Source organism: Xenopus laevis, chromosome 4S, assembly GCF_017654675.1.
Source record: "Xenopus laevis strain J_2021 chromosome 4S, Xenopus_laevis_v10.1, whole genome shotgun sequence".
In the NCBI taxonomy this organism is placed as follows: domain Eukaryota; kingdom Metazoa; phylum Chordata; class Amphibia; order Anura; family Pipidae; genus Xenopus; species Xenopus laevis.
In genome coordinates this window covers 46,067,932-46,086,305 of record NC_054378.1, presented here as the reverse complement: position 1 = coordinate 46,086,305, position 18,374 = coordinate 46,067,932, and positions in this window count along the sequence as shown.

Sequence of the window (18,374 nt, the reverse complement as noted above, 5' to 3'; positions counted from 1 at the left end):
TTTCTGTTCTGTTAGACATCTGCTCATTTCAGTCTTTATAAATTACATTTTTGGCTAACTAACGATATTAGAAACATTTTTCATTATGCATAGCCTATCAAGCCTATCTATTTATCAAGTTTTTATTTTTACACTGAACTATTCCATTAAGGAGCTGTCCAGGTGTCATGTTTGGAAGAAATTGGGAAAACATTGCCTATGCTACAAATGAGTTGTAACATAGCCGAGCTTCAAAGGAGTTTCAATAAATATTGAGCAATGTATATGATATTGCTGGTCTAAATATGCCTTAACTGCAATATAATTTTGCCTTTCAATATATTTCTGCAAAATTTACAATTTTTTCAGCATTTTTGCCTATTTTTCAGTGAAACGTGATAATTTCACATCTCTAACAATATTTTGGATAAGTATATACATACTAGTGTTGTCTGTAATGAACCCATTATTTCATTTCTAATTACTATTATTACTATGCAGTTTATAGCACTGCTCAATTTATGCATGCACTGGAACATATTGTAGTCAGAGGCTATACATTATTCGAATGTTTTTGCAAGATTATTTCACGACATAAAGAGGGATTTAAAATGATTTAACTTACAGTTCCCATAAGTAACATTATCTTGTTAAATATGTTAACCCCCAAGACTTCCAAGACTTCAGCACTGGATACAACTCGTAGGAGAGACACTTAACAGGGAGTGGAGTTGTCAAAGGTCAAGAAAATATTGATTTTCAAGATGGCTGTTCAGCTGTCATGGGAACACTGAGAAATTTTATGAGAAACAGACTTTTCAGAATTTTGTTTGCAAGATTAGGAATTATAAAATGTTAACCACGCTGTGAGATATGTATAAGTATTATTTTTATACATAAAGATACGTATCTATAAACTAAAGGAGGGATCTTCTTTATAGTTAAAAACATTTTAATATATAGTTAGTTAAAATTGATATACTGGAAATACAAACTAATATTTAAATAAAAAAAAATAATAAGCTTTTTTTGTGGTTAAATAAAAAAAAAAAAATGTTTTGTCCTAGTAGACACAATAGGATTGATGTGATCTCGTATGTAATATAATGTATTTACATTTTCTGGATGAAGCTGCACAATTTGCAGAGTTTTCTTCAGTAACAATAATTAATAAACTCCACACACACCATCAGCAGTTTCCGGACACTCATGGAAAATTGAGCAAACGATTTAAGCATTGATGCACAGGCTTATATCTTATCCAGAATGCTAGGGACCTGGAGTTTTCCTGATAAGACAGTCATTTTGAGCTCTCAAAGCTCCATAGATTAAATATATTTAAAAAAAATCATGTAAACATTAAGGGGCAGATTTACATAGGGTCGAATATCGTGGGTTAAATCCTTCGACTTCGAATATCGAAGTCGAAGGATTTACCGTAATTCGTTCGATCGAACGATTAAATCCTTCGAATCGAATGATTAGAAGGATTTTAATCAATCGATCGAACGATTTTTCTACGACCAAAAAAACCTTAGAAAGCCTATGGGGACCTTCCCCATAGGCTAACATTGAAGTTCGGTAGGTTTTAGGTAGCGAAGTTTTTTTAAAGAGACAGTACTTCGACTATCGAATGGTCGAATATTCGAACGATTTTTAGTTTGAATCATTCGATTTGAAGTCAAAGTCTTAGTCAAAGGTCGAAGTAGCCAATTCAATGGTTGAAGTAGCCAAAAAAAACATTCGAAATTCAAAGTTTTTTTTATTCTATTCCTTCACTCGAGCTAAGTAAATGGGCCCCGAAATAAACCCAATAGGATTGTTTTGCCACCAATATGCAATCATTATATCTCAGATGGAATAAACTAGTAACGTTTCAAGGAAATAATTTAAAAAAAAATTATTTATTTGAATAAAATTTAATTCATTGCAGTTGGCCTTCCCATAATTCGAAGCTTTCTGGATGAGGGGTTTCTGGACAACAAATCATATACCCATACAACTGTTGATATGATATTGAACAGGAGAGTTGAGGCCATAATTAATTATTTCAAAATATCTTGGTAGAACTGATAAACCTAGCAACATTTTAGGGCCCTAATTTGAATTTGCTGTGGGGCCCAGTAACATCTAATTACACCACTGCCCTTGTCACATCTGATGAAGTAGCTGCTTGTGCCTTACCACTTTAGTGCTGGCACACATCTATGGATGATACTGTATCATGCATGATCTAATTTGTATGTATGTATGTATAACTGTAGTTGTAAGGCTCTAATAAGGAGCCGCAGCACTGTACAGTGCATAAAAGTACAATATCTATATAAAAGTATACATGGGGGAGACAAATCACATAATAAATATATACAGAATCATAGGACAAAGAGCTTAAGTGCTAGGTAGTAAGAGACATAGTGGGAAGGAGGTCCCTGCCCCGTAGAGTTTACGGTCTAAGTAGGGTATGTGTCATGTGCAGTAAAGGGAAAGAAAATGAATTTGGGGATATGCTCAGCACCTACTACAGACTAGAATGTTGTAGAAACTAGGACTCCTCCTGACATAATATTTCAGAAGAGTAGCTAACAACAGAAGGATAGCCTGTTCCCATAAAAAGAAAAACATATAATATGCCTATAAAATTTGCTAACTTGAGAGGCATGTCTCTGTGTGTTATTGCTTGGCTTGAAGTCCAGTGTGTACATGGTTCAGACTATAGGGAGACCCAGGAGAAGATTATACAGGCATCTTGAATTCCATTGACAGCAAATATATCAACTATGTATGTACAAATAATATTAACATTTTGGTAAAAATGTAATCCCTCTGAAATTCCTGCATTTGCCCATTCAGAAAGTCACATGGTAACTCCTGCTTAGCACAAGACAACACCTATACTGCATCTCTCTACACCCAGTTGCTCCATATCCTTATCTGCATTTTTGTTGCTAAGTATATGGAGATAGACCCCAGCTTTAGACGCTTATTATATGGAACCGATTATCCAGAAAGCTCTGAATTACGGAAGGCCATCTTCAATAGCCTCCATTTTAATCAAATACTTTCAAATAATTTTTCTCTGTGATAATAAAACAGTGCCTGGTACTTTAGCTTTATATCCAAATTATGGAAACCCCCAGGTCCCAAACATTCTGGATAACAGGTCCCATACCTGTACCTGTAACGTACTTGTTGCATTGTGTCTTAGGGCTACACAGTGTGCAGGTCAACATGCCAATGGCCCCTCAGTGCTAGGTATATATCATCCAAATCATGGTATGATGTTCTTCTACTAACAATTATTTAGTTGTTTGTTTCTTTGTAATACTTTTTGTTATTTGCTTCTCACTATAAATCTCTCACATTTCTATTCCCAGTAGGTTACATCTATGATATTTTTCCTTCCTAAACTGCATGGTATATGTCATTACTATGATCAGCTTACTGTACGTGGTTCAGCTACATTTTATGAGTATTTATGTATTTTTACAATTGGTTCGGATTTGTCTTCATTCACTGTATATTATTTATTTTATTAGGATATGTATATTATTTCTTGTTTTATATATTATTTATTATTTCTTCTTTTCAGGGAGTCATGAGATATCACTAATCACCTTTGCTGAGAATATATTTTACTGCTTGTTTATGAATTTTGTGCATCAACATTTATTTATATAGGTTGAACAAGACCCACAGCTGCATACCTTTACATGGCCACAGATCTCGTTGGTGATAGTTGTTATAGTTTCTATACTGCTTGTTAGCCACTTATTTTTAGGGCTAATTAAATCAGCTCTAGGCTCTTAAATTTAAAGAATTTTTAGTGGGGAGGACCTCTCCTCAATTGTATTTATAGTAAAAGATTCTTATAAGTTTGGGCACTGACCAATGAATTATTTTCCTTTTGCCTTTCTTTCCGTAGTATCTACTAACTAAGTTTTAGCTCCTGTAAGCCTCAATTCTTTATTGGTTGTCTATAACCTTAATTATCTTTGATGAAGTATAGATGGAGCATGGAAGAAACAGGTAGGAAAAGAATAGAAAGATGATATACAACCACTACACTACTAACTACAGCAAAAACAATGCCATAGGTTCACTTATCTTATACCATACTGCTCAATATTTTAAAATTAAAAATATGGAAAATTTTGGCATATTCCCCAAAACACCCCAAGCCATGATTAGTCACTCAACCATGACCCTTATCTGCTCCAAACCTCACCCCCTTTGGCAAGTTCCACTCCATTCTGGAAACATGATTTGGGCCAGTGCCAATTAAGGGGCAAATGGAATGTACCGTATATACTCGAGTATAAGCCGAGTTTTTCAGCCCCCAAAATATGCTGAAAAACTCTACCTCGGCTTATACTCGGGTCAAGCGCAAGAATATTCGCCGGCGCCTAAGAATATTCGCCGGCGCCTTAGAATAGTAGCCAGCGCCTAAGAATAGTCATCCAAAAACGAGATTGAAACTTACCAGAAGCTGCTGCTTTTCTCACCCTCGGCTTATACTCGAGTCAATAAGCTTTCCCAGTTTTTGGAGGTAAAATTAGGTACCTCGGCTTATACTCTGGACGGCTTATACTCGAGTATATACGGTATGTCATAGTTTGTACAGAATTCTAATAATAAAACTATATTAGCAAAGGCGTCCCCTGTAATAATCACAATTCAGCAATTTTAGAGCTAGCATTTATATAAACATATCACTCCAGGTTTTTAAACAGATGTTTATTTTCTTATTCTTTCTGCATACTTTATTTTTTAAAAAAAAGAAGCTAAAACTGCAGCAAAAGAAATAGCATTATTGATGAATTTATGGTGAAATAAACGGAGACATGTCAGCGAAGTTTAATAGATGACAATTCCAGTTTTTTCATTTAGATTTTAAAATAGATCAACAAACTTTTATTATAAACTTATTGTGGAGGTTTTCCAGACAGTGCTTATATATTGGTACATGGGTTTATAAATGTATGTAGTCAAGTAAAACAAATAATTTTAGGGAATTTCTAGCAAAAATGGGCTAGAAATAACAAAGGAACCTAGGAAAAAAATGAAAAGCAAAATATTTTGGCCTACATACCCTTCAGCAGATGCATGGGAATAGGGCCCAAAAACTTCATGCATTTAATTAGCTGAGATCATTTGAAGCCTGGCAAGTCAGACCACAATTACTTTTGAGATCTTCCATGCTAAAGCACTAATGTGGGCAAAGTTTACCCCACTCCAGTACCCATAGCAACCAATCAGTAATTAGCTTTGATCAGTTTAATGCAGATAGAATGCTAAAAGCAAGTTTCTTATTGGTGTCATGTTTTACTGCATATGGTGATATTTTTCTCTCCTTTTCTAAATAAGCAACTTGGTGTTCTCAAAACTGAGAAACACTTGACATACATAGGCAGCACTGTGGGTCGCTCTGATTTAGGGTGCAGAGCAGGGGTGCACAAAAGGTAGGCCAGGCTTTACCAGTAGACCTTTAGCTGGTGATCAGTAGATCTCAAGACAATGCAAACAGATAGCTTCTCTAAATTACCCTCCTATTTCATGCTTTTCATTCAGATATTTATTATGTTAAGGTTACATAAGAAATAATTGCTTGTTGAATAAAGCAATATACATTTTCTCATTGATCAATATCTAAGTAATATTTTCCATGGAACAGAATGCCAACAATGCTTTTATGGATGTAGATCATGATGGGACAACATCGGTAAAAGTAGATCTCGCATTAGTAAAATAGAGGCAGTCCTGGTACAGAGGGTTTAGGGCATTAATCCCCAACCAGTGGCTTGCGAGCAACCAACCCCTTGGCTGATGCTCCCAGTGTCCTCACAGCAGGTTATTTTTTTGTAATTACTGACTTGGAGGCAAATTTTGGTTGCATAAAAACAAAGTGTACTGCCAAACAGAGCCTACTTTATGCTGCCAGTCCTCATAGGGGCTACCAAATCACAACCCATGTTTGGCAGCCAGAGGAACTATTTTCATGCTTGTGTTGCTCCCCAACTCTTTTGTATGTGGTTCATAGGTAAAAAAAAGTTTGGGGCCCCTGGTCTAGGGTCCTGATTTCAACCTAGACACTATCTGTGTCTTGAGGGTCGGAATGAAGAATATAAAGGGTGATTTTCTACCTCTCTGCTCTGCTGGAAGCAGAATTGTCACAGGGACGGAGCACAAAGATGTCCAACCCATAAATATAGTGTTGGATGTGATTGGCATCACTGTATTCATAAGGGGCAGGGGACTTCCTTCATCCCACCCCTTTCCATACTCTAACTTGCACATATTTTTAATGTGCATGTTTGGTAATGATGGCACCAATGCCCTGCACTTACTGTCTTCCCTATAACAGGCAGTAAGAAGTGCATGCATTTTTGCCATTTCATACGCCTGCACTTCTGTTTGGGCTATAAGCAAATTGCCTCTATATTCTACAAGACTATTTTGTGAATTTAGAGAAACAGGTATAGTATGCTTTTATTCTAATCTAATACACAATGTGCAATTATTGTAAAAAATTAGTTGAAAAGTTAATCTCAGTCAATTTTAGTATATTACCTGCGCTTGAACCATTACAAAATATATGGATGGGAGGGAGGGTTCTGCTTCAAAAGTGAAAGCTATAAGTGCATGGCTGTTCCTATTGTTGCCTATACAACTTGCAAAATGTTGGGCCATGTGTACTGTAGCAAAATAGGCAATAATGGCCTGAATCATTGTTGTCAAGTCTAATTCCTAGTTGCTATTTCTTTTGTTTCTTTCTAATTCCTCCTATTACTAAAATGTTATTGCTTTCTCAAGTAATTGTCTAGTATAGTGGAGTAATTGTTGTATGTAGTAGTGCTATATAGTGGAGTAGTAGTGAAGTATTTTTATGTCTTTTTTATCTTCAATAAAAATAAAGTTAACAAATATGAAGTGTACAGGAAACTCTGTATCCTTAGTATTCCCAGCAACGTCAGTGGTAGGTATAAAGCTAAACACTCTTATCCAACAGGTGTTGGCTATGTCAAAGGTTGCTCTGTGTATGTAACCTTTATTCCATTTGCAACAATGAAAAATATCTCTCCTTTTTATTATAAACAACTATTGGCTTTATTAAACACCAAGAAAGAAGGTCACAGGAATGCTCATTCACATTTGTTTCTCTTTTAAACACTAGTCCAAAGTAGTTTTTCTCTTCTGACTGTTGATGTCGTTTCTGGAACATGGTAAAGTTGTTACTGTTTATGAAGAATAAAAAAAAAAAGATAATATCTCCAACAGTATCTGTTTACCTAATCCTACTTCATTTGTTTCATACAAAGGAATGTGTGTTAAGATTTCCTACATGCCTATAAGTTTGTGCCCTGTAACGGAGGTACAGCTTCTTGAAATCACAATTCCTGATGTCTTTCAATCCAAATATGTTTACACACCGCTGCACTTAAAACCTTAAAAAACTTTTAAAGTTATAAAGTCCTCACACTTGTTTTAATGCCTTATATAATATATATATATTTGGTTTATATAATTCCCTTGGTTTAAAGACTAGCTATATACCTTATTGGCTGGACAGTTTCATTGAGGACCTTCTAACTGTTTATCTGGCTTTTTGAGTACATATGGACATCCCGGGCACCACTGAGCACATACAATAGGTGCTTTAAAAAAATCAGTAAAAATAATGCTATTTCACTGTTTGACCAATGCATGTGTATAGCTTTTAATAAAATTGAAAGTGTTTTATTTAGACACTTTATAACATTTTGTAACAGAGAAGAAAGATTAAGCAAGCATCAGAGCAAGAATGAAGGGTGACAGCTAAAGCATTAGACAGAACGTATTATTTGAATGAAACCTAGAATTATATGTTAATTATTTTATATTTCTATAAGCTCATCAATCTGCCATTGTGTGACTGACTGCCTGTCAGATATTCATTGGGCATTTTAGCAGGATATTAATTGTTCATTTTTTTTTTCCATTCAATATCAGCTTCTTATAATGTATAAGTTTTCACTTTGCACAATGGATTTTGGTCAGGTGATTTCTTGGGATAGATTTATCAAGGGTCAATTGAAAATTAAAATTTTGAGGTATTTTTGTGTACTTTGACTAGGGTAATTCAAAAATTACAATATCGAAATTTACTGTCTCTTTGACTTCGACCATTCGCCATTTAAAACCTGTCGAATTGCTGTTTTAGCCTATGGGGACCTCCTAGAACATATTTGAAGCCAATTGGTGGACTTTGAAAGTTTTTTTTTTTTTAAAATACTTAAAGTCGAATTCAATCTTACTTTGATTCGAACAACCAAATACAGCCTATGCACCCGCAAAAAAAACCTTGAAATTTTTTAATAAATTTTGGTTGGTCTTTTTTTATTCAAAGTTATGGGAGCTCAAAAAAATTCCCATTACTTCAAAATTCAACCTTTGATAAATATGCCCCCTAATGTGTCTTTATTGCAATAGAACATCTAAATGTGTCTTATTTACTGATGTATAAAAAGGTATCTGACTGTATACCTCTAAGTTTCCTTTCTGCATAGTCAGCTCTATTATTACTTCTAGACAATGTATGTGATGCTTCCTGTACAAATCTGGAAAGGGGTGCCATCATGATTCTAAAATAAATTAAAGTTTTGGACCACCAATCCCAGAGAGCCTCCCCATGAGATAAACAACAATGTGGTTAATGTTACCCTATTAAAATTAGCAGCTGGCATGGAAATGCTTGCAAATCCCATTAATTGAGTCACTGTTGCATGGAGAAAACACTGAATGCCAAATATTACTCTTATAATACAACACTGTGCAAGATTTATGACACAAACGCATAATTTGGAGATGCAAATCATTAACATTTGGAATCAATGAAACCCTCAGTAAAAGATTCATCTAAATACAATACCGAATCCAAACTCTAATTTTCATATTCAAATATGAGCAAAATATGGTTTTAAAAAGCACATTACCTAAAAAAATGTCACATTAATTTATCCAGTCATTTTAAGGCACAAGATAAGGGTTTGATTTAGGCTTGGCTGCAGTAAAGAGGAAAATAATTAGGTTTTGTAAATACAAAGTCAGGCACCAAATTCAACTGAGCGGGCTTTCCACTGAGTACGAACAGCCGCTTATAACAGCAAAGGGGTGTTCAAAATACGGCTGTTCCTGGCAGTGTGTGGGGTCTTGCGTGCAATGCAAATGCTGAATATCAGTTTTCAAATATGAGCTTGCAGTAATGTCCAGGCTTAATGTAATGTCTAGAGCCAAAAATGTCCATTTTCATTTTCTTGAACAACAGCCACAAGTGAAAACCTATCCTTTATATTGACAGAAAGACAGTGAAAAAACTCAAGTCGGGGCTAAATGTTAGAAGTAATATTTAACAAATTGAATTCTAAATGGCACATGGAAGAAATTGGAGTGGATAGGAGAGGGAAGAAAAGTGTAATTATGGGTTGTATCTGGCACTATTTCCTATTTATCCTTGTGCAGCACATTACACATGACCTATGTGATCTTGTAACCTAAATAAATCTGAGCTTCCATTACATTTCAGTTTAAGAGGCAGATATATCAAAGGTCGAGGTGAATTTTTGAAATGAAAAAATTCGAATTTCGAGCTATTTTTGTGTACTTCGACTAGGAAATAGTCCAAATTCGATTCAAATTTCCAAAAAAATAGAAAATTCGAATATTGAAATTTATCATGTATTTTTTTCATGTACGACTTCGGCCATTCACCATCTAAAACCTGCCGAATTGCTGTTTTAGCCTATGGTGGACCTCCTACAACCTAATTGGAGTCAACTTGATAAATCAAAGTTTTTTTTGAGAATCTAATTCGATCTAATGCGCTATTCCATTGATTCGAATTCAGCCAAATACGGACCTGTTTGATCAAAAATGGACCTATTCAACCCAAAAAAAACTTAGACTTAATTTCGGTTGGTCTTTTTGAATTTCAAAGTTTTTTCAATTTGAAATTCGACCCTTGATAAATATGCCCCTAAGATTTGGTGCACAGTGCTGAAGTTATTATTAAAATTATTTTCAATGTTTGGAGGTTCAAACTTAGTCAAACTCCCTTTCTGGGCAGGTATGCCATCGGAAGGGTCAGTTCTGACTGATCGTGTTGTGATCCTCTTGGTTAACGGGTGATGGATCCTTTTTTAAAGTTTATCTGCCAATGAACGTTGATGGGTAAGAGGCTGCACCTTCTCTTCAATTGCTGCAATGTTGATCTGCAGACTGTTGGCTTGACAAACTGAATGATATCTGTTTGTTTGACCCATGGGTTGCCAGATAATTTGGAGGATTGACTAGTGCAGTGTTCCCCAACCAACAGCTCACGAGCAACATGTTGCTCTCCAACCCCTTGGATGTTGCTCCCAGTGGCCTCAAAGCAGGTGCTTATTTTTGAATTCCAGGCTTGGAGGAAGTTTTGGTTACATAAAAACCAGGTGCACTGCCAAACAGAGCCTCAATGTAGGTTGACAATCCACATAGGGGCTAGTAAATGGCCAATCACAGCACTTATTGGCACCCCAGGAACATTTTTCATACTAGTGTTGCTCCCCAACTCCTTTTTCTTCTGAATGTTGCTCACGGGTTGTAAAGGTTGAGGATCCCTAGACTAGTTTATGGCTGCCTATTAATGCTACCAATGCCCCAGAGATAAACTGCAAAGAATTTTGCAGTTGAGAAGTTCCTCAGAGGATAACAAATGGAACACAGTGACTGCTTCTGTAGCTAGAGCAACCATGTATGTTCAGATAAGTGCACTGAATAAGGCTAACTTGTGTCTAAGGGATATTTAGACAAAATTTAGTACAGGTACAAGGAAATACCTAGGATGGCATAGTGCAGAAGCAGATCCCAGTGACCTTAATAAGAGCACTCAGAGACAGCAGCTTGCTTTTGTGCAAAAGAGACATTCTCTGTTGGGGTGTTATGATGGAACTCCCTTATCTCTAATCAGACAATGGATGGCATTGCTAAACTCCACCAACTCTATAAAGACAATCACATTTTCCAGACAATAAAAACAGGTAAAATATGTTTTACTGCATTTGTGGGATTTTCTTTCTAAAGATATTCCCCTTTTACCCATTTATGTAGGGATCTATTACTTTCTTTTAGTCTTTATGCTGCTAGTTTCACTGTCTCCACTAAAGTTTCTTATAGTATGTTTAGCATGCAATGAATCTTATTTTACTAGGGCTATATATCTATATAATTATTTACTGTCTCAACTGTCCTCCCAAACAAAGTGAATCGAAGTGTTATCTTGATTACTGTACATACAACTTGTAGTCAGCTTGTTTTATAAGGGTTATGTCCCTTCTACCCGTTGCCGTCAATGTTATTTTACTGTCTGGAAACCAAGACAAGAAGAAGGGCTGTAGCCTGCTAAATGTACAGCCAACAGGCTTCAAGTTGGAGGAAGCAACTTTGTGTGGGGTTAGGGGTTGACAGCAATTAAGATGTCAGTCATTTTCCTAGAGGCAAAAAACAGGAAATCAACAGACAACATAAGAGCTCTTCAAACAATGGAAGAAATGAAGGTCTAAATAAAATAGCTAAAACCGAAAAAGAAACAGAATATTATTAGAAATAATTATTAAATTGCATTGAAAACAGCCATTTATGGTAATTCAAAATATGACATTATTCTTAGGCTATTGTTGGCTCTGTGTAAAGGGGATGAGGCTGAGACGACAGTTTGAATCATCCCCCTGCAGCACACTTCTCTGAAACACTTCTCTGAAACACTTCTCTGAAATACTTCTCTGAAACACTTCAGGTCACAAATTGTGCCACCCCCAGATAGTTTTTCAGAAGTGCCACGTTTTTCATTACTGGAAAATTAAAATTTTTTGTGCCAAATGTAGCGAAGTCCATTTGTGGACTTTCTTTGTTTTTTCTTGCATCTAATGAATTAGGGGCAGATTCATTAAGCGCCGAATTTGCGCTAGCGTCTGCTTCACTCACATCGCAACACTTCGGCAGGCGTAGATTCTCCAGGACAACGCTAAAATCTGAAATTGCGTCCAGGGCGCGGAACGCTGCGAAGTTGAGCTAGTGTTACTGCCTAATTTGCATACGACGGGAAGTTACATTTCAATGGACATATATGTTGCAGCAAATACATTACACTACACAAGCCCAGGGAACCTTAATAAAATAAAATAAATTTGTTATATTGCCCTACACATGAGCCCAGTGTATAGTTTATGTGCCATATGTTAGGAAATGTAGGCGGGAAGGCGGGTACCCCAGAAAAACTTGCCTATCACCCTGAAAAATGAAAAGTCGCTAGTGTTTTTTGGGACTTAGAAAAATGTTCAACAATTTTTTGAGGAAGTCCTATCTACTCTATTGCACTTCGCCTGGTCTGAGGTGGTGAAGGCAAGTCTGGTGCAAGAGGTAACGTTCAGTAAAATCCACATCTTAGTAAATTTGCGTAGTTATGTCCATTCGCCAGAGTGCAAGTTCGCCAGGCGTAAGGGAGCGAATTACCGCTAGAGTCTATCTCCTTCACTATCGAAGTTACGCCTGCGCCCGTTAGTAAATCGGCAAAGTAACAAAATGACGTTGCGCTGGCGAATTTTCGCTAACATTAGTCATTTCGCCCTTTAGCAAATCTGCCCCTAATCAATGGGCATATTTTCTTGCATTTTCTTTTATGCAAATAATGCACTCTAGTGCAGATCGGCAACCATTTTCGACACTCGTAAAAAATGCTGCATATAATATATATATATATATATTATAGCACTTGGCTGTGAAATACTTGATGCAGTACATTACCCAGCTCAAGGTTCCCACATCAGGACTTTGTATCTGCTGTATATAAATCATCATTGACCTTTAAAAAAATAAAGCATAATAAATATTTTTATGTATTTATTTGTGAGGGGGCAGTGTTATACACACGTTCCTAAATCAACTTTCAAATAAAATTAACATGCGGTCAGTGACTCATGTGAGAAGGGCTATTAGCTTCATGCATGAACTTTCCTATGAGCCAAGCTAAACAGATCAGCAGAAATGTGTTTGTTGTTATTACAGTTTATGGATATTCCGATGTACCAAATAGGAACTAATTCTGTATTTTTTAACATCTACTACAGCTACGTTGGATTTCCTCGTCAAAGACTAGAAACTGGAGAATAAATTAAGGGAAAATGTAAGAAGATAACTGCATTTCCCTAGAAAAGCCTCAAGCCCAGGTGGCTTTCATTTCAGTTAACCCCTTAAGTCCTCAGGCTGAAAATATATACATAGACATAGAGCATCCATTGTTTGTGTTTTTTGTCATTTATTGGTGGCACCTTAACATGTAATTTCAATACAGATCATTTATAAAGAAGCTGCTGCAAGCAATGGCATCAGTTATGGCTCACTCACATATATTTGATAATGAAACATGTTACTATTACGTGTTACTATTACATTTTTGGTGCAGCTTTAGAAAAATGGGTCCCCTGTACCTACTGCCTGTCTTGATGCAGTATATATATATCCATACACAGCCACAGTTATATGCCAAGAAATCCCTGAGCCTATTGCCACATATATTTTTGAAGTATATCTAGTACATATCCAGAAAGGGTTTCATTATTAATAGATTGCCTTAATAGTAATGCACCAGTATGTTATCCAGTAAGGATGACTATTTGCCAACATACACACTAATCAAGAAAGTTGAGTGACACTGGCCATACCAAGCCAGATACCCCTGCAATATGCTCTGTGGTGTAAGTCATCACACATTGGAATGGCCAAATGGAATATAGCTATGAATCATTTATCCTTTCCAGGGCTGGTTTTATTTACGACACAGAGAAGCGCCCATACTCAGAGGGGCAGTTCACCTTTTAAGCTTACTTTTTTTTGTCATTTGTGAATTATTTGCCTTTCATTTTTGCTTCTATCTACTTCAGTATTCAGGGTCACTGACCCCCGCAGCCAAAAACGAAAGGCCCCCATACACGATAAAAGCTGCCGACAGACCAAGTTGGCAGCTTATCGCCCCGTGACGGGCTTCCCCGATTGAAAGTCGGCCAGATCTCGATCGGGCAGTGTAAAAAATCCCCTCGATCTGAAACCGCCTGTTTCGAATGCATTCGGATCAGCCCGATATAGCCCACTTCAATGTGGGCATAACGGGGAGAGATCTGCTCATTTGACAGTAAATGAGCGGATCTCTGCGTCTATGGCCACCTTTACTGTGATCTGATCTGTGAAGTTTCAATTTTATCATTTTCTATTCAGAAACTCTTATTTTCTTTGTATTTTTCAGTCCCTCAATCAAACCACTGCCTGGTTAACTAGGATAAATTAGACCCAAATAGAAACTGAAATGCCAGTTTGTTTTTTTTCTCACCACAATTAAAAACTCAGGTGACATCATAAACCCTATGAACACTTCGGGGGTTATTTTAGTCCAATTTTATCACAACATTTTCTGCTGCAAATTCTGATCAAATCCGCTCGGGCTTTTTACGCTTTTTTATTACTAAATTTTTCCAATTTTTTCAGATTTTTCACCCGAAAACTCCGAACTCTTATGTTTTTGGCCTGAAAACTTTGGTGTTTTGCACGAAACTCAGGGCACATCAAAAAAAGCATTGGGACTTCTCCCATTGACTTATATGCAACCTTGACAGGTCTGAGATGCCGAATTTTCTGATTCAGACTTTTCCATCCTCAGGGTTTAATAAATTCCAAAAAAATCAATTTTTGGGATTTTTGCATTTGTTAGTTTAGTTTATAACCCCCTTAGTGTTATTTAATAACGTAGCCAAGTAAAAACATCATTATTTTACATCTTCCGTTGTGCATGAGATGAAAACTTTTCTGTCACGTAAGCGAATATGGTATTGAGGTTGTTATGGGCAGAGAAGGGTATGTCAGAATTTTATGATTTCTAGGACTGGGAGAGACCTTTGCACTGAACCACTACGGTGTCTAAGGGCATTGTGCTAATAATAGTAAAGGGATACAATCATCACATAAATACTTCTTTTATTTATAGCTTTTTCTATGACATTGTTATTTTTCTGTCAATTCTGTTGCGGGCATCAAACGGGGTCGGGGGACAGAGTTGGGTGCAAGTGGGAGCTACTTTGGCCCCTCCGAAGATTTTTTTACTGGTGGGGGGGCATGCACCCTCTTGTTATGCCACTGGCAGTGTCCCTTTAATCCTAGGGGGGAAAAAACAGATATTTAATTTTTTTTATTAAAACTTTAAGATGTTAAATAATTTAAGGATAAACTGGCAATCCATTATAGCCTCAGAATGAAGGCAATGCATCTTGTTTATAGGCTTTTGTGCATGTGCTTGTCCTTTTTCTTTGTCAATATTACAGGTATAGGATCCCTTATCCGGAAACCCGATATCCAGAAAGCTCCGAATTACAGAATGGCTGTCTCCCATAGACTCCATTTTATCCAAATAATCCAAATTTTCTAAAAATGATTTCCTTTTTCTCTGTAATAATAAAACAGTAGCTTGTATTTGATCCCAACTAAGATATAATTAATCCTTAGTGGAAGCAAAACCAGCCTATTGGGTTTATTTAATGTTTAAATGAATTTCTAGTAGACTTAAGGCATCGGAATTACGGAAAGATCCATTATCCGGAAAACCCCAGGTCCCAAGCATTCTGGATAACAGGTCCCATAGCTGTATTAGTATTATTAACATGCATTTATAAAGTAACAATATATTCGATAGCACATAATAATAAATGGATAGTGATGGGCGAATTTGCGAAAAATTTGCGAAAAATTTGCGAAACGGCTCCGGCGTCTCGTTTTTGACGCCGGCGCCCGTTTTTGACGCCGGCGCCCGTTTTTGACGTCAGCGTCCGTTTTTCCGAAAAAAAAATGTTGATGCCGGCGAATTTTTGCCGAGAATTTTCGCGGGCGTTTCGCGAATTTATTTGCTGGCGGCGCCGCGAATTCGCGCCTGGCGAATAAATTCGCCCATCACTATAAATGGATCCATACATGAACATAAGATGTATAACAAAGCAGCCAGTAACCAATACAAGAGGTATTGGGGGGGCTTAAACCTAATTAGCTGGCACCCTAAAAGTTACTTTGAATCTATGATGAAAGAAGTGACCTAGATGGGTAACCTTTCCATTCCTGCGCTTGATACTAGCTGCATTGTATGCCTGAGTCACTGTTTAAAACATTCAATTTGCATCCTGTTTTGTTTCACATAATGACTGTGCATCAGAAATACCTTGGAAAAAAACATCCTTTCAATTTAATGAGTGATCAAAGAACATTTTCCTAATGCCTGAAATTTGCTAGAGAAAAATCACTTTCTCACATGCAGGAATAATGAGTAATTTGGCCCCCAAGTCTTTTAAATCCACAAGGGTTTAAACGACTGCTGCGAGGCTAACTTGTCTTAAGTTTTCTAAATCCAGCAGCCGTTAATTAAATTCATAAGAATATATGGTCCACTTCATGTTTGAGCTGATGGAGTAATTGGGCTGTAACATAGCCGTCATAATATGTTTACCATAATTAACACCACCTCATTCAACCTGATGAGATCAATTCATCTCAGCGAGATCTAATGAGATGTTCCTATTACATGTACTTTGTACACCGCTAACCGACTCTTTCTGTTTAGGGAAGAAATTGGTGACCACCCACGTAGCTCAGGCACATGGGAATCATATATGCTGAAAAATATTCCTCAATGAGCGAATTTGTGTTGCACAGGATGGTTGGATGAATGTTCTCCTAGAGATATGTTTTCTCCAATAACATCATGCTTTTAACCCTTATGGTGGCCAAGTGAATATAAACATTCCATGCAAGTCAAAGGGTTAAGCAAAGAACAATTTACGAACTCTCTCCAGATTACCGCAGGCTGCAGAATGAAACTAGCCTTTATAATAATTCTCTTTTACGGGGCTGCTGAAAATTTTTAGGCATTACCCACAGCTCAGTTAGAAAGGAGCACCATATTTTCTCTCACAGGGGGCAGCACAGGAGCTCACTAGATATGGTTTACATTCAGTAGGAGGCAAGTTTTTGTTGTTCAAGGTCAGAAAGCCCATATGAGAGAAGAAATGAAAGTAAGCATTGGAAGACTGAAGATATGGACTGGGAAGGCATGAAAAAGAAAGGTGAATGCTATATGGGAGTTGTACTAATTGACAGTGACAGTTTCTGCATCAAGAAAATGTGTGGAGGTGGACATAGATATGCATAAGAACTACAACTCCCGATGTCCTTACAACTGCAGGCAAATATCATTGGGATGCTACTGTTGAATAGAGCAGGTACAGGTCAGCCTTCTTTGCACAACACATACTGTACATATGGCACCTATGTGACCCGCCAATCCCAGTTGATATCCATGTACTAGGAATATTATTCAGTTTAAGACTACGGCAGTTTTTAAAATGTCATTAGCCAATGCATGATGTTGATTGGTTCGTTATGCTTTGGCAAATGATACAGCTCCTCTTCACTTCCTGCTATTCTGGTTGTTTGTGATCTTTGCACAAATAAGGAAAACAATAGGAAGCAAGGAGTACAGTAGTGACCCCTCACCAGGCCGGATTTGAGGAAAGGCCACCAAGGCCCGGGCCTAGGGTGGCAGTATTTTAGGGGGTGGCATGCTGGCCAACCACAGCCACAATGGTTCAGAAACACTGGGGATTTACAGAAGATAAAATAGTTTTTATAATTTCCCATGCGCCAATCCCCATTGCTCCGGTCCTGAGGATAAAAATTTGCGTGAATAAAAGGGAGAAGACAGGGGAGATGAACGAAGCAGGCCGAGGGGTGCCCACTATGTAAATCCGGCCCTGCGGCCCTCACACATTCTTTGTCTGTTCAGCCCATGGGCCAACAGGGTACAGAGTGTCCCAAGTATGGTTGCCTTTAGGAATGATGAGTATTTTCCAACATAGATATTCCAAACCCCAAGCCCAACCCTAAATTCAATTAAAGTAAAACCTTCAGAGGACAGATTGGCTGCTCTGATTTTTTTTTTCAGTAGTGGGGCTGAATGACTGATACAGCTATATTTTTAGATTTTCATCTGAAACTTTGTTACATCATAAGAGGACCCATGAACATGACCACAATTCTAAGAACCATTTTATATGACTATATGACTTTTTTTAAGGAGTTAAAATTGCATATAACAAGCAGACAAACTACCAATTAGAGCTGGCATCTATCTGTGTGTTCTGTTGGGTGAAGTGACAGCATCAGATCCAAGAAATCCAAGGTAAAAAGAAAGCTTGCTTTGTGCATCTAAAGTTAGGGGCAGATTTATCAAGGGTCGAAGTGAATTAGAGGGAATTTTTGAAGTAAAAAAATTCGAAATTCAAAGTAATTTTTTGGAT